Genomic DNA, 23700 nt, shown 5'->3' on the forward strand with positions numbered 1-23700 from the left:
TGCTAATGGAACTTGATTTCAATAACTCCTCTGATATACTTTTGTTCCTTGATTTCCTGATGATTGGTCTAGTGTATGTACTTATTTTATGCCTTCAACTAGGACGTTGTTGTTTAAAGGTGGAAAGACATGTTTTGGGTCTTCAACCATTTGTAAAAGAAGGTAGAAATGGGGAACTTGGTGGCACCATAGGAGCCTTGGGATATTGATCATCCGAGCATGTTGAAGTAGGCTTGTAGCTTTCAACGACTAGTGCTTGATCATATCACGTTGTAGGAACCGTTTCATAGCCTATTGTTGGAGGATTTTCAGGCACATTTGTGTTGTACATTTCTTGTTGAAATATGTCAGCAACAATCTTGAATTCAAGGCATTGGAGCTCTAAATGTTGATTTGTATTTTGTAATCGATGCCAACTAGATAATGCAGCTTTTGCTAATAACACTTTGTCAGCTGGACATTTTTCTTGATTTTGTTAGCTCAATGGATTATCTAGTGGTGAAACTAAATTTCCATTTTTGGGAGTTGTATTCCACGTTCTTCTTTGAAATCCTTGATTCTTTCTCCTAAATCCTTGGTTGTTACCTACTTGATAATTTTGATTGTTTCCTTGATAATTCTGATTACTCCTTTGCATGCTCCGCAACTGATTATTTTGATTTCTCAAGTATGTTACTTCGGTTGACAACTTCTTGACTTGTTCAATCAATTTTTTCATTTCATCCTTTTCTTCCTGTGTTCTTGTGGATGTTGATGCATTTTGTAGGTATGTTGGAGGCACTGGTGGAGCTTGAGAGAGTGTGACTCCTAGGTGAAGCATCAATTGGTTGGATGGTTGCATGCTAGGATAAGCTGCTTGCAAAAATTGCATTCAGGACTATAGCTTGATGCATCAAGGATTGATTTATATCTTGCATTTGTTTAGGTGCTGCAATAGGTCCCATGTGAAGCAGTGGTCCAATGATGTTTTTCCTCATATTATTTCGCACTCCAATAGCCTTTGTATATGTTGCATTCAAATTGTTTGGTGTGCGGAAGGCTCTTACGAACATGGAAGTCAAATGATCTAATGCACCGTAGTATATCTCTTATATCCACGATGAGATACAAAGTTCACAACATCGTGTAAGCTCTATGAAACCAGTTATTAAAAGAGGGGATAGGCTCATGTTATCTTCTTTTGATCTCCATGAATTATCTATACAGCTCCATAGGAGTAGTTGAAATGCCAAATTTGCAATGAATGTGTCTTTCATCGCATCCCATGTTTGAATTGATCATGTAGGTGGATGAATGAACTGGGAGTATGCTTCCTCTCCTAGCGAATATGGAAAAAGTCTACAAGCCACATCTCCATATTCAATTTTCCTGTTGCATAGGAGATCTTCAAACATCTTGATGTGATCTTCTGTTGTCCGATTGAAATCATTTGCATTGAACTTAGGGCATAAATTCTCCAAAATTTTCAGCATCTCATGATATACTTCAAATTCCAGTGGGGATGGATTATTGACCAGCCATGTAGCTCCATTAAGCACATGAAGAAGAGGAGGAGGGGGAGGTGCTTATTGAGACATTTTACTTCCAGTTCCTTGTGAAATTGATTGGGTGGCTGAATGAGAGCTTGCTTGCAATGTTGATCAAGAACTTGATGAAGTAGAATAGGAGCTTGTCGAAGTAGAACTTGCTTGACTAACTGATTGTGTGATTGCTTGAATGCTTGTTTGAATTGGAACTTGAACTTTCTCTTGAAGTGATGGAGTTTGAGATGAATCAGTTTGATCAGATGAAGTAATTTGATCTTGTATTCTCAATACAGGTTCTCTTGATGCTTATCCTTTCTTCGTGCGTTTTGATCTTGAAGTGAACTGCAATTCAGTTAGCTCCTTCTCTCTCAATATCCTTTGGTGCTTCTTAGATGAGAAAGAGCCTATACACTCCAGTGTGAATTCATTATCCTTTTAAACTTATTGTGGATTTTTTTAATTAAAAAGTGCACTTGCAACAACCCTTCAAATTCTTTCAGCCTTTTCTTTTTATCGGTCTAACAAGATTCAAACTCTCGTGTACTCGTCTTCACTTCTCCTCACTCTCCAAGCTAGGTCGTTCAATCTTGAGAGGATGTCTTCTTGCACATTCCCTAATTCCAAGTCTGGTTGCACTACTTCATCCAATCCTCTATGTGGCAATACCATTGAAAATGACAACCTCTCGAATAGAGTTTTACTTCTTATCTGGGAGCAAATCGATCTTGTAATCTTTGGGCGAGCAAATCTCTTTCGACTTGAGCTTCAATTCTGTCCGCTTTCTCTTCTTCTTCATCCAACACAAAAGTAACTCCAATGTATTGTGGTGCACTTGTTTTCACTTCCAAAGCAAGGTTGTTTAAACTGGCTATGATATCTTTTTCGTCTCCTAAGCCTGGTTGCTTGAATTTGCCCTTTCTAGTTGGTTCACCTCTTCTAACAGGAGCAAGTAGAACCATAGTGATTCATGTTACAAACACCAACTTTGAACAAATATCAGTTTCTCCTTTGTTGATTGTGTGTGGGGGAAAAAGTGACACTAAGCAAACATGCCCTAATCTCACTTTCAATCACACATTTGTGGAATATGAAAGAGCCTAGAGGTATCACACAATTGGCTACTTCTTTTTGTGGAAGAGAGAGCCACGAGCTACCTATTAGGATTTCTATTCCTTTGTTGCAAATGATAGATAGAATGATGCAAGTTCAACTATTAACCCTAAAGTGTAAGTATGAACTAGTAACAAGATTGCAGAATTAAGATTAAACAATGGAAAGCTGTAAACACAAGGGCAAGACAAGAATGCAGATGCATACCCGGAGTTAAAATTTGAGTGAAAATGTTCGGGACGGGGGTGCGGGGGCCACTGTCCTGATTCTGCCCCTGAAACCGCTCTGAAAACTGCTGTTTTGCAACTTGAAAAGCTGTCAAAATGCTGAAACTTGTTGTCTGATAGAAGGACCAGGGTGCCCAGCGCCCCTGTCCCAGGGACCAAGGTGCCCAGTGCCCCTGTCCTGGCAGGACCAGGGCGCCCCACGCCCCTGTCCTGGTCTTTTGCTCTGAAATTTGGCGTGTAGTTCTGTCTCGGTCTGCTTCTTCCGGATCTGCAACTTGTGGCGTCGTCCGAATTCCGAAACCTGCACTTATATCTGAAAAGGTGTGGTGGGCGGCTATATAGGGTTTTGCCTTAGTCAAACCCCCGCTTTGGTTATTTCCACCTCCACGAATAGCCAAGTTGTATTGTAAAAGTAATGTGTGTGCAGACCTTGTGTGTGTGCAAGATCCTAAAATGAAAGTAAGCAAGCTAGAGCAACCTAGAAAGTAAACCCTAATTGCTTGTAAATGATAATGTAAATGCTCCAAATCAAGATGCAAAGTGATCTAAAGCATGAATACAAATGATATAATGGGGCTTATGCAAAGACATGAAAACAACATGAAATCATACCCAACCCCAAGGGAGGGGTACAAGCCAATCTTCAGTCGGTGATCCCTTATTGCTCTTCAATGTCTTCAAAGCCCTAAATGGATGAATGAAATTGATGAATGCTTGATGGATGGATGTTGAATGTTGTTGAAGTCTTCAAAGATCTGCTCTTTCGCTGCATAGAAGGTCCTTCCAACCAAAAATCTGGATCCTTTCCCATGAAGAAAGAGAGCTCTTATGTATGAAACCCTAGGTCTTAATTTCAACTTTTGGCCGACCTAGAGATTGAATATCCCGCCAATTTCTTGGGGTTAAGCTTTATTTTATGATTGGATTGTGCTCCTAAAATTTCGGGAAAAATGTCCGGGACAATGTGCACTCCGGGCGCCATGATCCCGACAACTTTTCACCAAATTTTCAGGGTCGTCGGATATGATGATTTTAGAGAGAATCCCGAAGTTACAGGTGATTTTGAGATGTTTTGACCTCCGAAATCAAGCCCCCAAGTTCAAAATAGGACCTAATTAGGGTTTTTGATTAAATGATGTGTTGGAAGAATAAAATGAAAGGGGCACACTTTAATGAAAAGGGCCCAACTTTATGATATGGGAGATGATAAAATAGAACCTTAGACCTAATTAATTTAATTAATTAAGTGCTAAAGGGGAAATGCAATGCAAAATGCAAAATGCGCCAAGGTGGGTGCTAAACTAGGTGTGAAATTGTACCACCCTAGCAAGTGCGTACAATTTACGACGCTACAGATTGGTAGCCGGTGGATTCTTGGTATTTCTTGCTCTAGGAATGATGATTAGTGGGGGCAAATTTCCTAGTTCTTTTTCTTTATCAATTATAGCTCTCATTCGTTAGAATTCAACGTGACTTCTTTGATTTCTCCAAGAAAGAGTGTTCAATTGTGAGATGATATCTTGTTTTTCACCTAAAATGAGATAATCTTCAATGATGCAGGAGCATCCCCAGTTCTTGGCCATCTTAAATCAACCAAAAAATATTTTTTGTTTGTTTTACTTTCTGTTTCGCAGTTTCAACATTTCATTCTGCAGTTTTAGGCATTGGCTCACCGGATCTTGAGGAGTTGGATTTTTCTTGAGGACTTGATCATCCACCTTATTCCCAAACCATGGATCATTTGGATCATTTTCTGGCAAGTTATCGCTATCGATTTTTGAGACAGTTTTCTAGTACTGATTGCCTTGACCTATTTGCATTCGAGATCTATCGGATCCCTGCCGTAGCTTGCAGAGCCTTGAGAGTTGATTCCGATGTTCCTTGGTGTGTGGCTGACCTTCCATTTGATCTATACTTCATCCTTTGTATTTTCTAGAGGAATCTCTTTGGCGGAGGCTGACCTTGTTGGTTTTACACGTTAGGTCTTGTTCTTCGGCATTTGATCCCTTTTTGGTTCGACCTGATCCCTTGGATCGTATAAATCATTGTAATTAAGCATTAGAATTCAAATCGAAGGTGGTAGACAGAACATAGAAGATAGATCTAAGATTTGAGGTCCCGGTTGTGACCTGTTCTGTAATTAAGCATGTTTTAGTAGGCTAGTGAGCCAGTTTCTATAACCTGGATGTTACCGGTCGATTGTAATCAATTTTCATGATATAATTCATTATGTTCTACATTGCCTCCATCATATCCTTGTGTTTCTATTGTTTTTACTCTTGCTGACCGGTCCAGATTGATCTCTTTGAGGTCCCTCCTAACCAATGACTGCACCAGGTGGTATGAGAGAAGAATTTGTTCTAGATATTGATTTGTCCTGAGAAATTTTGTTGTAGGGTGGCAGACTATGGATTTGACCTATAGCTGCAGAGGACTGGCGTGAAGATGACGTGAAGAGGAAATAGAAATAGTGGAGCGTGTGGGATTGTAGACCCTACTATGATGAAAATGTTGTGAGGAATTGCAACTCGGTTGGAAGCCATTGAGACAACCCAAAGAAGAGGATGATATATTGAAGATGTGAGTGAAGATGAAGGAGAAGAAGCCTCGATAGAACAAGTAAACCTACCGACGATTGATCCAGATGAAGAAAGGTTCTTAAGGGTTTTGAGTAGGGAGAATACTAAGCCACATTTTACCCCACCAAAATATGATGGAAAAGTTGGATTCAAATGAATTGATGGATTGGATCTCAGAGATGGAGAAATATTTTGATTTTGAGAACATTGCAGAAGAAAGAAAAGTGAAGTGTGTTTGTACCCGGTTGAAAGGTCATGCATCTCTTTGGTGGGAGCATTTGCAGGTTGATAGATAGAGAAAAGGTAAAGATAAGATCAAGACATGAGATCAGATGGTTGCTAAGTTGAAATCAAAATTTATGCCAACTGACTACCAAGTGAATCTATTCTGGAAGTTGCAAAATTTGAAGCAAAAGGAATCTAGTGTGAAGGAGTACACTGAAGCATTTTACAAGTTGAATATCAAATCTAGACATGTCGATGATGAAGTTGAACACTTTGCAAGATATTTGAAAGTTTTGTAGATATCTATACAAGATGAACTCAGTTCGATCAAGTTGCAAAGTGTTGAAGAGGCTTATCGATATGCCTTGAAAGCAGAAGAGAAGATGAAAAAAATACATGAGTAGAAACAAAGAGGTAGACGTGGAATATTTTCTAGAGGAAGATTTCAAGGAGGAAGAGGATATAGCAGGGTAAAGGAACCTTATAGATTAGAACAAGGACAAGGAAGTAACCAAAGATGGTGGTTAATATTGGAAGGATGATAGAAATTTCTACCAAAGAAGAGAACTTGATGGTTATCAAAATGAGAATTTTGGAAAAGATGATAGAAGACAAGACAAGAGAGTGTTTAGAGGAACTTTCTTTAAGTGTGGAGGAGAAGGACATCATGCTTTCAAGTGTAAGAAGGCATAAAATATCGAGAGAACAACATTGGTGGAAGAAAGCCCCACTAGATCAGCTAACAAACCAGAAGATGGAGAACTGTTGATGATGAGGAGATATTTGTGGCATACCAGAGGAGATGAAGAGCCATTGCAGAGGAGGAATTTTTTCAAGACAAGATGTAAGGTATCTGATAAGTGCTGTAAAGTTGTTATTGATAGTGGTAGTTCAAATAACCTTGTTTCAAAAGAGATGGTGACTAGTTGAATTTAGAAAGATTGAAACACCCTAAGCCTTATAGGATAGCATGGATTCATGATTAACATAGGTTTTTGGTAAGTGAGCAATGTTTGGTGAAATTGAAAATTGGGAATTATCATGATGAAGTCTTGTGTGATATTATGCCTATAGATATTTGTCACCTTTTGTTGGGTAGACCTTGGCAGTTTGATAGACAAACAATACATGATGGGAGAAAGAATACATACACTATTGTAGCCAATCAGATGAAGAAAACCTTGTTGCCCTTGGAGGAGCCTATGAAGAGTGAAGTCTGTATGAATGGTAGAATTTGTTTGGTGGATGGAAGGAAATTCCTAGATGGGATGAGACATGAGAATGTGTGTTTTGCCTTAGTTCCTAAGAAGACTAAGAATCCGGAGCATGAAGAAGAACAATTGAAAGAGATAAAAGAGTTACTATTAGAGTATGAAGACATCATTTCAGATAATGTTCCTGATGGATTACCACCTGTGAGAAGTATCAGTCATTGCATGGACCTGGTTCCTAGAGCTAGTTTGCCTAACTAAGTTGCACATTAGATGACACCGACATAAAATGAAGAGTTGAATAGACAACTGCAGGAGCTATTGAAGAAAGGTTTGATCAGAGAAAGTTTGAGTCCCTGTGTAGTACTAGAAGTATTAACACCTAAGAAGAATGGAGAATGGAGGATTTGTATCGATTCCAGAGAAATAAACAAGATCACAGTGAAATACCGATTTCCTTTGCCTAGGATGGATGACACAATGGACTATTTGAGTGGAGCCAAATAATTTACAAAGATAGACTTGAAGAGTGGATATCATCAGATCAAGACCAGAGAAGGAGATGAGTGGAAGACAACATTCAAGACAAATGAAGGACTGTATGAGTGGTTGGTGATGCCTTTTGGATTGACCAATGCATCAAGTACTTTCATGAGGCTGATGAATGAGGTATTGAAGAAATTATTGGGTAAGTTTGTTATTGTATATTTGGAGGACATTCTAATTTTTAGTAAGACAAAAGAGGAGCATTTGTTGCATTTAAGACAAGTTTTACAAAGGTTGAGAGAAGAAAAGTTGCTGATAAATCTTAAGAAGTGTACTTTCATGAAGGAAGAGTTAGTCTTTGGGATTTGTGATATATGAAGATGGTTTGATGATGGACCCTGAGAAAGTAAAAGCAATTGTTGAATGGCCTACATCGGAAAAAATTGGAGAGGTAAGATCATTTCATGGATTAGCTAGTTTCTACCAGAAGTTCATCATAAATTTTAGTTTTGTTTGTAGTCCTATGACTGAGACAATGAAGGGAGATAGGAAGGAGTTCAAGTGGACCACCGAAGAAACAAAAGTTTTGAATTACTGAAGCAAAAAGTGACTGAGCATCCTGTGTTAGCTTTACCAGATCTCTACAAAGTATTTCAAGTAGATTGTGAAGCAAGTGGAACTGCAATTGGAGCCTTATTGAGTTAGGAAGGGAGAACAATAGATTATTTTAGTGAGAAGTTGAATGATGTCTAGAGAAGATGTTTAGTGTATGATCAAGAATTTTATGCCATAGTTCAAGCCTTGAAGAAGTGGAGACATTACTTGTCGCCTAAGGAGTTTGTGTTGTATACGGATCATCAAGATTTGTAGTATTTGACTAGCCAAATATAATTGAATCAGAGACATATGAGATGGTTAGAATTTTTGTAGAGTTACACCTTTGTGTTGAAGCATAGAATTGGTAAATCTAACAAATTTGTTGATGCATTGAGTAGAAGAAGGAATTTGCTGATAGAGACAAGAGCGACATTATTAGGATTTGAGGGGTTCAAGACCTTGTATGATGATGTCCCGGATTTTGTAGAACCTTGGAGAGCATGCAGAGAACTGATTACAGTAGACAGAAGCAAGTGGTTCAATTACTTCATTCAGGATGGGATGTTATTCAGAGAAGTTCATTTGTACATACCTAAGAGTTCTATGAGGGAGAATCTGATAAAGGAGAAGCATAGTGGAGGATTAGTTGGACACTTTGGTGTTGACAAAACAGTAGCATTGGTGATTGAGCATTACTTTTGGCCTTAGATTTATAAGGGTGTTAGGAAATATGTCCAAAGTTGTAGAGTTTATCAAGTTGCAAAAGGTAGTAGTTAGAATGTGGGATTGTATAAGCCTTTGATAGTACCAGAGAGACCTTGGGAGGATATAAGCATGGATTTCATACTTGGATTGCCTAAGACACAGAGATGAAATGATTATATATTTGTGGTGGTGGATAGATTCTCAAATATGTCTCATTTCATACCTTGTAAGAAGACATCAGATGCAGTGCATATGGCTGACCTATTTTTCAAGGAAGTGATCAGATTGCATGGATTGCCTAAGAGCATAGTTTCAGACAGAGATATTAAGTTTGTTGGTTATTTTTGGAGAACACTTTGGAAGAAGATGAAGACAAATTTGAAGTTCAGTTCTTCTTTTCACCCACAGATTGATGGACATACACAAGTAGTTAACTAAAGCTTGGGAAATTTGTTAAGTTGTTTAGTTGGAGATAAAACCAAAAGTTGGGATTTGATTCTTTCACAAGCAGACTTTGCCTACAATAATTCAATAAATAGGAGTACTAGAATGATACCTTTTGAGATTGTTACTGGAGCACACCCTAGAGGTATATCAAAATTGAGAGATATCAGCAGTGAAGACCAGAAAAGTTCAGAAAGCAAAAGAATTTGTAGATCACATAAAGGAATTACATATTCAAGTTAAACAACATTTGGAGGACATGAACAAAAAGTATAAGGAGAAAATAGATGAGAAGAGGAGACTGTTGGCATTGCATGAAGATTGCATTGAAGAAGTTTATTAGGAAGTGTTGTCATTGATTTCAATATAAACCGGTAATGAAGTAGTAAAGCAACTGGTAATGAAGCTGTAAAGCAACCGATAATGAAGAAGTGAAGATAAACCGATAACCCTATCTAGTTGAGAAGAAGAACCCTAAACGATGAAGCTTGGAGATAGGTTGTGATGATTTATGACCAAACGATGATTGGTGATGAAGATGTCGCAAAAGCATGTTGCTCATGATGAGTTTCTAGAAGGTTTTGACGTGTAAAGATAACCGTTTATCTTGGGAATGATCAAATGCATAGTATGAAGTGACAAACGTGTGATGTGTTACAAGATTCAAAGTGCAATGATCCAGGAGTGGTTGTAGATGCCTAGAAGAATGTAAAGTTGATTGCATGTAATCTAACGATCAAGATTGAACCGATGTGTTTGTAATCTCTATGAGAATTTTAGGGTTTGTGTTGTGTTACCGACCTAATGTATTTGTTTATAAGGTCGATGAATTGATTGAATGAGTGGTTGGAAAGTTTGATAAAGTGTGAAAGAGATTGTTGTCCAACCAGGAGGTGTGTTAGTAGAATGATGTGAGGGCAGATGGGAGCGATAAAGCATCTGATTCAGCAAGGAAGTGTTATTTCTAGATCGGTCAAAAAATCTGTTGTTCTCTAACCATTACAACAATTTGAAATCCCCTCACAGGGTAAGCTCTAATAGCCTTGTTGTTGAAATCCTCTAACTAGGTGATCCAGTAGCTTGGATTTGAAATCCTCCACTGAGGTTACCTTTAATAGGGTATTTGTAGTCAATCCCTTAACCAACTGGTCCTTAACCAGATATGTTCCTAATAGAACATTCTTGTATAAGCTTATAACCAGGCTTGACTCCTAATAGGGCGAACTTCAGAAGAGTTCAAAGAATACTTGTGGGTATTCATCCCCACCATGGTTTTTCCCATTTGGGTTTCCATGTGAAAATCATTGTGTCAAGTGGTGAATGATTTTGTGGATGTATTTTTGGTATGGTTGATATTAATGATTGGTAAATCTGCATAGATATATTTAAATGATAGGAAATAATCTGAAATATATTATTATTGGTGATGCTCTGCAAAAAGGATTAGAATAGTAATGCAAACACAACAACACAAGAAAAAAGTTCAAACGTTTGTGTTAGCAACAAAAGATTATCCTAAGCAAGCATACCAAGAGAGATATTAAACATGAAATGGAAAGCATGCAAATGTAAAAGAGATAAACTACACTCCTCCAAATGCTAACCAAGATGTTCATAGTTGCTCCTCCCTTGTTCCTCTCCTCTCCAAGTTCCACATGAGTGTAGCTCTCAGCTTTGCACTACTATGGAAGTCTTGTGGAGATTCAAGATTGAAGATGATTATGAAAATATGCAAATGCAAGCTAGCTAGGAATAAGAAAAAATGAGTTAATTAAGCTATTATCAATTTTTAACCAAAAGACAATGTAGATTATGATTTTACTCTAAAATGCTCTCTCGAATTTACTATAACTTAGATGCATACAAGATTTCTGGATTATGGCTAGATGATCTTAGATGCTTGAGGATTTTAAAATGAGGAATGTGAGCTCTATTTACAAGAAAAATAGAGCAATGGATGGTTGAGATTGAGTAATATCAACAAGGGTCAGGATTGATGGGTTTATGATCTATGTGAGGGTTTTCAATTCAATCCCAAGATGACAAATGTCATCATCAGATGGGTTGAGAGTAGAGGGAAGAAGCATTAAATGCTTGACATGACTTGAAGGTTAACTTGGGAGGTAAGGTTAGTGTTGAGTTGAATGAATAAATCCATTATCTAATAAATAATGCCTTTATCCACTGGATAAACTCTTGTGCAAGATTCAGTGGGGATAACCATGGTCAAAGCAATAATTTCTTGAAGAGACCCATGAGTCAAATAGAGGTAAAACCTCTAACCATGTCGACAAGTGAAATTAACCATAAATGGTTATGTAAGAGCCATCAATGGTCATGTAAGATCCATTGGTGGTTTGGAAAACTTTAGGGCTAGTTTGTTGAACACATAAAGCGTTAAATTCTTTTCAAAGACTTTGAGGCTTTGAGAAGTGGCTTCAAGTTGCTTAGGAATGTGACAATAATTAGGGGATGGGTTCAGGCTAATTAGAAATGGATTAGAAGAACTTATAAAGTGGTTAGAAGAGTCTAGAAGGGGATTTAGGATTGCAAGTGGGTTTGGTGGGTGAGGGAAAATAAGATTTTAATTAAAATAAAATTAATTTATTTCAATTGTGGTTGAAACTTGCATTTGTAGGAGAATGCAAGTCGGGGCGGGGGGGGGGGGGGGGGTGTAGTTTAGGGATTTAAATAAGTATTTTATTATTTATTTAAAAGAGGAAAGGGAGGGTAAATTAAATAAATATGTTTTATTCATTTAATTGATTTTGAGTGTGGCTTGATGAATTAATTTAAATAAATTGAATAATTTATTTAATTAATAGGAGAAGGGGTTGAGGATGAATTAATTAAAAATTAATTTAATTAACTGGTTATTGAGGGTTAGATAATCAAATAAATAGGAATATTCATTTAATTATGTTGACAGATTTATGTGACTACATTTGCCCCTCTTTGAGATGGTACGGTTTATCGCATCGTTTCAAAGAAAGAAAAATAGGCGTGAAGAAATATGCCCCATAAATGTTAATTTAATGGGTGGTATTCCCCCTCGAGAGATGGGCCGATTTTTTTTTGAAAAAATCAGGCGATCTCTCGAAAAAGAGAAAGAAGTTGGAGGGGAGGTAGAATAGAAGAAATGAGCAATAATGGTGAAAGAATGGGAGAAAATAGAGTGAATACAGAGAAAGGGGAAGCCAATGAGTACCCTTAGGTCATGTAGGAGAGACGGTGCAAATGCGGTGTTTGTGCTTTTGATTGATATTGTACAATTGATCAAGATTGGTTAGACAATCTGGTGCAATTGGTGAAATTACCCTTGTCGAGTCAAAGCATGACAGTTGATGTTAGTTGTTCACTTGGATAGGATAAAGTCTAAGTAAGTGAATCAAAGTGACTTGTTGTGACTTAGACAATTGATGTAATTGTCCGATGAAGTCAAGGTATCTGAAGCAAAATACTATTTGAGACTTAGACAATTGATGTAATTATCCGTTTTGATTGTGTTTGATTGGTTGATCAATTAATAGTGTTTTGTTGTAGGTTGGTTGTGATGAATCATAGCAGCCCCATTGAGACTAGGTCATTGTGATAAATACCTGTTGTAGTCTAGGATTATCGTGATCAATTACCTGTTGAAACCCGAAGATACTTGATCAAAGTATCTATTGATAGTCTAGGTGTGCATGAGTCAATGTTCCTGTGTAGACAAAGTAACTGGCTCATCTTATAGGATGGGAAACACAACCCCTCCTGATAGAGATGAATGGTGATGAACATGGTTTGATTGGGTTGATGGGAAACGATAAAAGGATTATGAGGTTGATTATCGAGATGGGGAGGGGGAGGGGGGATTCAATGCTAGATAAAAGGTATGGAGGACCTAGGACTCATTCCTATGGGAGAAGATCGAAAAAAAGAGAGTAAGCATTGTCATTACTATGTATGAATGATATGCAACTATATGGATGTATGGATGGATGGAATGCAATGAAATGCAATATATACAGATGAGATGAAATGACATTCCATAGAGTATTCATAGTGCTTTATTTTCCTCATTGAGCATGTTAGTATCGTTCTTGGCCAAGGTAGTAGGAACCAAGTTTGGAGCATTTCACCTGTAAGAAAGCATTTAAGACAAGTAAAAAAAAGGGACCCTCCATTCTGGTTCATGTGCAGATGGTCGAGGTATACAATGTAGCTAGTAAGCCATAGTGATCCATGACTAGATTTTTGCATATGATTATGTAGCTTAGTGAACTTCCCATGTAGACACCATTAGTACATGCCCCAAAACTTCATTGGAATAATTCACAAACAATAAACAAAACGATACTTAGGAACCATCTCGGCTACTCTAATCGCTTGTGGATATCCCAAAGTAGCGTCGGAACTTGATATGAATGAATAAATAACTAACAAACCAACCAAGCACTTGATAGCTTAAACAAAATTTCCTTGTCAAAGAAAATGTTATCATGTCTTTGTTTTGGTAAGGAAGGTTAAATCCCTGTTAAGGCAGTTGTGTGTACCTGTGTTGATTGTGTGGTTGATTTGATAAGTGATCATCTTTTGAGTAGCTCTAAATGTGTGTTTGGTGTCTGTTGTGATGTGTATGTACAAAGGATTGTAGGTGTTGCCATGTTTTGGATTTATTTTTTGATGTTTTGTCATGTTTTTTGGGTTTTTTCTGAGTGTTTTTTGAATGTTTTTGAATTTTGTCTGATGTTTTACGAATGTTTTGGGTATTAGTTCCAACCAATGTTGAATGAAGAACTCAATGAATCACTAGTAATGTAGAATCCACTTCCATCAATAGGTTAAGAGTATTGCCCCCAATTTAGACATCACTTATGAAAAGTAGGATGCAGGACGCATGAAGTACTAATCTTGATTGCATATCAATAACAAGCCATGGTTTGAATGATGAATGAATGGATGCAATGGATGTGATTGCAACAAGTCTGAAAGACAATGGAGCCATAGCCTTTATGAGTGGTGCCTATTTGCCAGGTTTTCACCATCGCACTTACCTGAGGTGTCATCGTAGTGGTTCCTCACCGTTTGGATGCATGATTTTTCTTTACTATTTTCATTTTTTTATATTTTCTTCAAGACATTCTTCTAAATGTTTTTGGTGTTTTTTTGATATATATCGGAGAGACTGATGCTCTGTACAACTTATGTATGAAACCATTTGAGGTGCATGCTGTTGATCGGATCTGCTAGCGGTTCCCCTTCTGAAGTGGCCAATTGGTATGCCTGAGACACAAATACATCAGTGATAACATATGGACCCAACTTGTTTTCTTCAAACTTGCCTTGATGATCTGTGTTTGGTTGGTTACGAGGATTTTCCCTAAGAACGAGATCACCTACCTCAAATGTACGAGGTTTAACCCGATGATTGTAGCTTCTGCTCATGCGCTGTTGATATGCCTTGAGGTGGTTGTATGCAACTTGTCGCCTTTCATCCAGTAATTCCAAGTCTTGAAGACGTGATACTCTATATGCTTCATCATATATGAGATTATGCAAGGAAACCTATAGAGATGGTATCTCAGCCTCAATAGGTAAGATACCTTCTGCGCCATAGACCAGTGAGTGGGGAGTTGCGCCTGTAGGGGTTCAAATGCTAGTTCGATACGCCCATAATGTTGGATTTAATTGAACGTGTCAATCACGACCAACATCATTGACTATCTTCTTGAGGATTCTCGTTATATTCTTATTTGATGCTTTGGCTTGACCATTGCCTTGTGGGTAATAGGGAGTTGAAAAGTGGCGTTGGATGTGAAACTTCTCATAGAGCTCACAGACATCCTAATTTTTTAAAGGAAGCCCATCATCTATGATAATGGACATGGGTACACCATACCGACAGATGATGTAATTAAGGATGAATGAGGCGATCTACTTGTCGGTGACTTGGGTAAGTAGAAAAACTTCGATCCACTTTGTGAAGTATTTGGTGGCGGTAATAATAAATTTGTGGCTGTTGGATGAAGATGGATGAATTTTACCCACAAGGTTAAGTCCCCATTGAAAAAAGGGCCATGGTGTTTTGATTGGTTGCAATTCCTGTGCTGGTGCATGTATCAGGTCACTGTGAACTTGGCACTTCTTGCATTTTCTGACAAAATAGTAGGAGTCCTTTTCCATGGATGGCCAATAGTATCCAGCACACATGATTTTATTTGCCAGCGAAGGATCACTTGAGTGAGCCCCACAAATTCCTTAATGTACCTCTTCCAAGGCCTTTGGTATCTCATCTTGTTCCAGACATCGAAGGAGAGTACCATCAAGACTTCGTCGGTATAGGGTTTTGGCAATGATGGTGTAGCAAGTGGTTTGGCTGATGAAGGTTTTGCGTTGGTTATTGGATTTATTGGGAGGAAGTGTGTGATCATGGAGGTAATTGAAGAATTCACCGTACCATGGGGATTCAAAACTGACAAGGCAACATATCATTTCAGTTTCAGGGTTATCATACCTGGGGATCCAAAGTTGTTCGACCAAGAACTCGTAGCATGTTGAATTTCATAAAAGATCCAGGAGAGATGCAATTGTAGCCAGTACGTCAGCAACTCAATTTTGATCTCTAGGTACTTGCTCAAAGGTGATAGTTGTAAATGATTCTTTATAACTATCCACCATTATTTTATATGACATGAGCTTTTCATTCTTAGTTTGATACTCATCGGTGACTTGTTGGATGACTAACTGAGAATCTCCATATACTTGTAGCTCTTTTAAATGCCATTGTATAGCCAATCTGAGTCCTATGATTAAGGCCTCATATTTTGCTATATTATCGGTGCATGGAAAAGTGAGTCTGTATGACTTTGGGATGCTATCACCTTGAGGTGTAATAAAAAGAATGCCCACCCCTGAGCCATGTCTAGTATATGAGCCATCAAATTAGAGCTTCCATGGTTGTGCTGCTGTGATCATGAAGATCTCTTCATCTAGAAAATTTGAAACAAGAGGATGGTCACCTATGAGGGATGCATTGGCCAACTGATCTACAATAACCCGCCCCTTGATAGCCTTGCGGTCCACGTACTCAATTTCAAATTCACTCAGAATCATAACCCATTTGGCCAAGCGGCCTATTAATGTTGCCTTGTTGAGTAGGTACTTGAGTGGATCGATTTTAGCAATGAGTTATACCTTGTGTGTCAACATGTAGTGCCTCAGTTTTGTGGATGCCAAGATAACTACTAGGCAAGCTCGCTCAATAGGTGTGTAATTGAGTTCATAGCCTACCAATGTGCGAGAGATATAGTGTACAACACACTCTTTTCTTTGTGCATTGTGTTGTTCTAGGAGTACTCCTAATGCTGTATTAGTAGTTGAAATATAGAGCAATAGAGGTCTACTTGGATCTGTGGGATTAGCAATGGTGTATTCATCAGGTAATCTTTAAGAATTTGGAATGCTTGTTGGCACTTTGTATCCCATTGAAAGTGGATATTCTTGTGTAACAGATGTGTGAAGGGATGACACTTATCAGCCAATTGTGCAATGAATCTCTGAATTGATTGTAGCCACCCCTGTAGTTTCCTTAACTAATTGATGTTCTTGGGAGGTGGCATATCCATGATGACTTTGACTTTTACCGGATCTACTTCTATACTCTTGCTTGAGACAATGTATCCTAGGAGCTTCCTGGAGGTTACTCCAAAGACACATTTATTTGGATTAAGTCATACATGATATTGCTCTAATTTGTCAAATATTTGACCAAGTATCGCTAGATGACCTTCTCTTGTTAATGATTTAGCTAGTAAATCATCGACATAATCCTCCATTATAGTGTGCATTAGGTCATGAAAGATGGTTGTCATCGCTCTCTAATAGGTTGCCCCTGCATTCTTCAGACCAAATGGTATTACGTTCCAAATATAGGTTCCCCATGGGCATGTGAAAGCCATTTTATGTTGATCTTCTAGAGCAATCTTGATTTGGTTGTACCCTGAAAAACCATCCATAAGAGAAAGTATGGAATGACCCACTGTGAGATCGACAATCATGTCAATATTTGGTAAGGGGAAGTCATCCTTAGGGAATTCCTTGTTCAAATCTTTGAAGTCTGTATAGATATGGATGTCTCATTTAGGCTTGCCGACAGGTACAATGTTGGAGATCCAATTGACATAATCAATTGGTTGAATGAAGCCAACATCTAAGATCTTTTTGAGTTCTGCCTTAACAAGCACAACAATCTGTGGGTGCATCTTTCTGAGCTTTTGTATTACTGGTTTAGCTCCTTCTGCCATAGTGACGTGATGCATGACCAAATTAGGATCTAGTCCAAACATGTCTGCATAAGACCATACGAAGTTGATTTGACGCTTTTGGAATAATTATACAAAGTTGGGTTGTTCCTCTGGAGTGAGTAGAGATGCCAAATGTATTTGGTGAGGAGTCTCAGGGGTCCCCACATTGAACTTTTGTTTCTTCAATTAGGATCATCGATCTCTCCTAATTTGTACTAGAGGGGAGGATGTCAAACCTTTCATCCGTAGGTGCCTCAGAGAGGTTTTCACTGTGGGATACACTCTTTCTTTTTACTTTTTTTGGGATCAAACAACGCCATAGTGTAGTTTTCACTAGAAGATCGATGTTTTATTATGATGTTTTTGTAGCTGAAAGGTTTGGCATCTACCCTAAAGTATGTTGCACTATTAAGTTCGATGGAAAATCCAACTTTGTGATCCCCGCTTGGTATGTGATCCTGTATTTCTAAAAAGTTGATGAGAACCTCATTGTTTTGGAAGTGATCAAGGCATGGGGGGTTGGTTTATTCCATTTGATGTGTTCAGGATGGATAATGGGTATTACCTCATCGATCAAGTTAAGTTCAGAGGAGGCATTAGTGAGGGTTAAGACAGATGAGTGAAGTTCATCAATGGTACTCTCCTTGTCAGCTTCTGGTGTCAGATTTGATGTAGGACCTATGGAAGGTGTTACTTGCTCATGACCCCAAAAGGTTTTAATCCAGGCCTCTCCATAAACTGGGATATCTTTACGAGGTGACATAGGTGATGTGTCTTCCTCATATGAAGTATTTAGATTCACTGTATCAAATTCCCACTCATGTGAGTTAGTCTCTGAATCACTCTCTAACATCCTATTACTGTATCAGTCTAGGGTATCCTTTGTATTGCAGAGTGTATTTGTCATGGGTGTATGCACTTTTATAGGTGGGATTGTTGATGCTGCCAGTAGGATTATAGGAGTTGTTGATGTTGTTGGTGCTACTGGTAGGATTATCGGTGTCGTTGAATCTTCTACTGGGAGTATTGATGTTGTTGGTGCTACTGTTGTTTCTGATGGAATTATCAGTGTTGTTGATGGTTTTATGGAGTTTGTTGATGTTGTGGGTTCTACTGATGGTTTTATCAGCCATGTTGGTGCAATTGGTGCTACTGCTGCTACTGATGGAATCATCAGTGTTGATGCTGCTAGTGAGATTATTGGTGTTGTTGGTGAGATTATTGGTGTTGTTGATACTGTTGATGGGTTTGTGGGTGTTGCTGGTGTTGTTATTAGTGTTTTTGATGTAATGGATCAGAGGAAAAGGATGGAAATAATTGATAAGATTGGGATCAAGTCTAGTTTCAGGAATGACACCTCATGTATAACACAAAGATGATCAAAGCGTCTGGTTTCAGGAATGATATATCTTGTATAAGACTTGATCAAAACGTCCGGTTTCAAGAAAGACACATCCTGTATAAGACATGATGTAATGGATCAGAGGAAAAGGATGGAAAGAATTGATAAGATTGGGATCAAGTCTGGTTTTAGGAATGACACCTCCTGTATAAGACAAAGATGATCAAAGCGTCTAGTTTCAGGAAAGATACATCCTGCATAAGACTTGATCAAAACGTCTAATTTCAAGAAAGATACATCCTATATAAGACTTGATCAAAATGTCTGGTTTTAGGAAAGATACATCCTATATAAGACTTGATCAAAATGTTTGGTTTCAGGAAAGATACATCTTGTATAAGACATGATATAATGGATCATATGAAATAGATGGACAGAAGTGATAAGATTGGGATCAAGTCTGGTTTCAGGAATGACACCTCTTGTATAAGACAAAGATGATTAAAGCGTCTGGTTTCAGGAAAGATAGATCGTATATAAGACTTGATCAAAATGTTTAGTTTCAGAAAAGATGAAGATATGAAAGTGAAGAAAGATTCCCTGATGAATGTGACTAGATGATGAGATGTTTATTGAAAATGAGATGTAAGAATGTCATACTGATAAAGATAAGGATAACTAGAACAAAATCCAGTAGTCATACTGATCTATGTCATTGTGTTGTTTTGTTCGATGATTGATAAAAATGTCTAGTTTCAAAGAGTGAGTACCTCGTATAAGATCGATCTGTCTAGTTTCGAGTGTACCTATCCCTGTATAAGACATGTTGATGTTGATATATTTCAAGTGATGAATTGATTAACAAGACATGTGATTAGTTTGATAATAGATTTTAAGAGTCTTTTTGTTGTTGAATTGATAGATGAGCCATGCGTTCATGCTTTGATTTTCAATTTTTATTTGATTTTGTCAATTTTATCAATTTTTAGTTTTTGGATATTTCAATTGTTTTGGAGCTTTTTGGATTAGAAGAAAGATGTGTTTGGTTGCCCCAATGTATAGAAAGATAAGGAATGGATGAATGAACCGTTGAGGAGGATTCCCTTGATGATTAAGATTCCCTTGATGATCACAGATCTTTAGCATTTGTGCCTCCTCCAATTGCCTTTTGAAAATCATTGAGGTTTTCTTCCTCCTCTTCAATCTCTAGTTGTCTAGTTTTTTATCTGGTGTGAGCCATTTTGTTTGAAAGTTTTGAGGTTGGTGAAAGTGATTAGGAGTTGGTGATGAAATGTTTTGATGAGAGATAAGTGTTTTGTGAAGTGTTTAGAAGATGGATCTCTAACATTCAAGGTTGGATGTTACCAAATTTCTTTGTGAATTGTTCTTTGTGTTGTCAACAATGTTGATGTGATAAGGTATAGCAAGGTTTGAGATGTGTTACAAACCAAGCTACCTAGTAATGAGAGGATGCACTCATAGACTAGTTTTAACCTATGTAGAAATGCCTCTTAGAATGATTTATCCTAGATGTGTGGACACTCTAAAAGTGATGTGTTGTTTTGATTCAAGCAATATCTAAAAAGAACTTAGGACAAGACCTTTTTATGTTTTGAGAGTTGAAATGGATTGATGATGAAGGAATGTGAAAATGGATAGAATGTGGGCCTCAATAAAAACTTTGTGTCACAAAGGGGACTTCTTCTTCCTCTTCTCTTTCATGGGTTGGTGGTTCTTCTTGAGCTACATTATATGTGATGCAGATGTTTGGAAAGAAAGCAGGGTTGATTTTGCCTCTTTTGTTTTTGTGATAACTCAAGGCTCTATACTGAGTAAAAGATCTATTTTTCAAAGGCTCTTTATCGAACTCGTTGGATTTTCCTTGAAGATATAGATGCATATGACGCAAGAAGGATCTGTGTGAGATACAAATTTTTCTATTGAGATAGAAAAATTTCCTTCTTTTGATAAAAGCCTTTGAACTCAATGGTCTTTTCTTCAAGTTGATATGTTGATGAAGATTCCTTTTTCTCAAGTTTTGAATGATGGTCATATAATTTGATATCTTGTTTGCACTTTGTTTGATGTTTGTTTGTTGGTAAAATGTATGATGGAAAATTGTGTTGGATGAATACTTGGCTGGAATTGGTTTTGAATTTCGTTGACAAGAAAACAGAGCAAGCACACAAACACAATAATTTTGCCTAAAAAGGTACAAACAGGTGTGGGTATAAATCAACCCAATCTTTGAAATTTTTGACCCATTTTCAAATGTTTTTGTATGTTTTTCCAAAAGCCTGAAGTCTGCAAAAATTATTACTGGTCTGACACAAAATGAAGTCACTTCAAATACACTTTATCCCTAAGGTCAAAAGGCCAGTTGCGATAATTTCAACCCACATCTTGATATTTATTCAACTTTGGTACTACATACCTTATGAATCCCATCGTAGCAGGTAAGGATGTGATATACTAATTCGTGCGCGATCATAACAGATAGATGATCCCTATGATGGGGGAGTCACCACTTTTATCAAGCTACAAGTAGCCTTTCAAAAATCCCCGTTTCTACTCAGGGAAATATGTATGGCGAGTATCTTGGGGGAAAAACCATCTATGCTCTTGCACTGAACTTCTCACAAATATCCTCAATCAATAGAATGGGTGGGTTTCTATATAAAAAGGTGTCTAGTAATGTTCGATGTTTTTGGACATAAGTTCATTATGAAGTGACTCACATAAGAGCCTTGTAACTTGTGATGGGGCCCATATGTCCTTTTGGCAAGTTACACTATAGGAACAACTATACCCAAGGCTACAACTTTCGCTCTCACCCGATTTCTATAGTGGCTTGAAGGATTTACCGCCCGAGGTCGTTCCTAAGAGTAATGTGTCTCTTGGAAGATCTCTCTTAAAAAGATGAAATTTTGAGTGTTACTAACCCTTTTCTCTTGCACCTAGGACCATGAAGCCAAGGGAGAGGATAGTGTGTGTTAGAAGTAGGACCACTCTACAAACTTTTTGCACAAGTGTGCCAATCACTGAAAATGCTTGTTCTTTTTAACCGATTTATATCAATGTCATCTAAAAGCTATTTTGGAGATGTTGCTCCAACAAACATGGTGTTCTTTTTAACTTTCCAAGACAAAATGTTGTGTAATCTATGAAATTAAAATCATGGTCAAGCAAAATGAAACACATTTGCTTGAAATAAAGTCGATTTGGAAACAAAACTTTGACAAATTGGGGGTTCTTTTTAATTTGCAAAATGACAATTGATTGTGATTTTTAGCTTCGTGCAAGAAATGAAAGTTTGTTTGTCTTGTTTTAAACCCAAAATAAAAATGGTTCCTAACTTGCAAGAAAAACAAATTTGTTGGGTTTGAGTTTGTGGTTCTTTTTACCTTTCCAAGTGAGATTCTTTTTAAAAAACCCAAATTTTAAAAGATGTGATTCATTTTAGGACCCAAAATAAAATGAAGTTAATTTTTAAGCCAAAAGAGAAAGTGAATTCATTTTGTTCCAACTTTAAAGACAAAGTTAGTAAAAAAGAAAACAACTTCCTAACCTAACTCTTCAAAATCCTGCAATGGAGTTAGTCAAAAACCTGCATAAGAACCAAATAGTTAGTAAAAACAAAATTTTCGGTGGGCTTCTACAAGCTTAAATATTTTTGATTTTTCGGTTACAATAATTTTTTTACAACTCTCTGTTACAATAGCGCTACTCTATGTGAAAAAAAAAGCGCTATTTAACACAAGGCGCTATATGACAAACAAAAGCACTAAAATAAAGACAACTATGTTAAACTATGGACAATGGTGCTAAAAGACTCTATCAAACATAATACAATTTTGTCAAATAGAGAGTGCAAAAGTGATAAAACTAAGTACAATAGTGCTATTTGAAGAGTAATAGCACTATAATAAGGACAATAGTGCTAATTGGAAGACAATAGCACTATCTGGTGAGCAATAGTGCTAAAGCACCAACTTTCGGAGATGCTAAAGTGTGTTCAATAGCGCTAAAGCGCGACTTGTGTGTCAATTAAAACAGTAAAAAAATTTAGTAGTTATGAAAAATCTGATCAGAAGCTGGCATGTTCGATTCACGCCGGGCTCACCCAATGATGCTCTGCAAAAAGGACTAGAATAGTAATGCAAACACAACAACACAAGAAACAAGTTCAAATGTTAGTGTTAGCAACAAAAGATTATCCTAAGCAAGCATATCAAGAGAGATATTAAACATGAAATGGAAAGCATGCAAATATAAAAGAGATAAACTACACTCCTCCAAATACTAACCAAGATGTTCATAGCTTCTCCTCCCTTGTTCTTGATGAATACTAAGTGGGGGGGGGGGGGGTGGTGAATTAGTATACCCAATAACTTAAACAAACTCTTAAGCAGTTTAACTGCAGACCGGTGTCGTAGATTAAACAATAAACCGGTTAAAACAGAAAAAAGCCAGATAGTAAATAAAGCATTCACCCACAGAAGCACAATCACCATAACACAAGATGTTTTGACGTGGAAACCCAAATGGGAAAAACCACGGTGAGTAAAACTCACAAGTCAACTATCTGCAGAATAGTAACCAGACCGGTTAAGGCCTTACAACGTTCTTCACTGGAACAGATCCTGTTAGGAATCCAGATCTCTGTTAGGAGATAAGTCCCGCTAAAGACTACCCTGTTAGAGGATTTCAGATCCACAAATGTGAACCACCTTGCTAGAGGATTTACAATAGGCTTGGTTAGGCCTACCCAGTTAAGGGTTTTAGACTTGTCGAAGATATTAGTAATCAACAAGTGAATGATCTAGACAGTAGCACAAAATGCTTGATTAGATCCTTGACAACTCCTTGTTAATGCATTCTAGCATTACTCCAGTCTTCTATATTTTGCACTCTCTATCTCTGTTGTAAGATACCTTTTCCCGCACAAACCTAATCTTCTCTC

Source organism: Cryptomeria japonica, chromosome 11 (genome assembly GCF_030272615.1).
Source record: "Cryptomeria japonica chromosome 11, Sugi_1.0, whole genome shotgun sequence".
Taxonomy (NCBI): domain Eukaryota; kingdom Viridiplantae; phylum Streptophyta; class Pinopsida; order Cupressales; family Cupressaceae; genus Cryptomeria; species Cryptomeria japonica.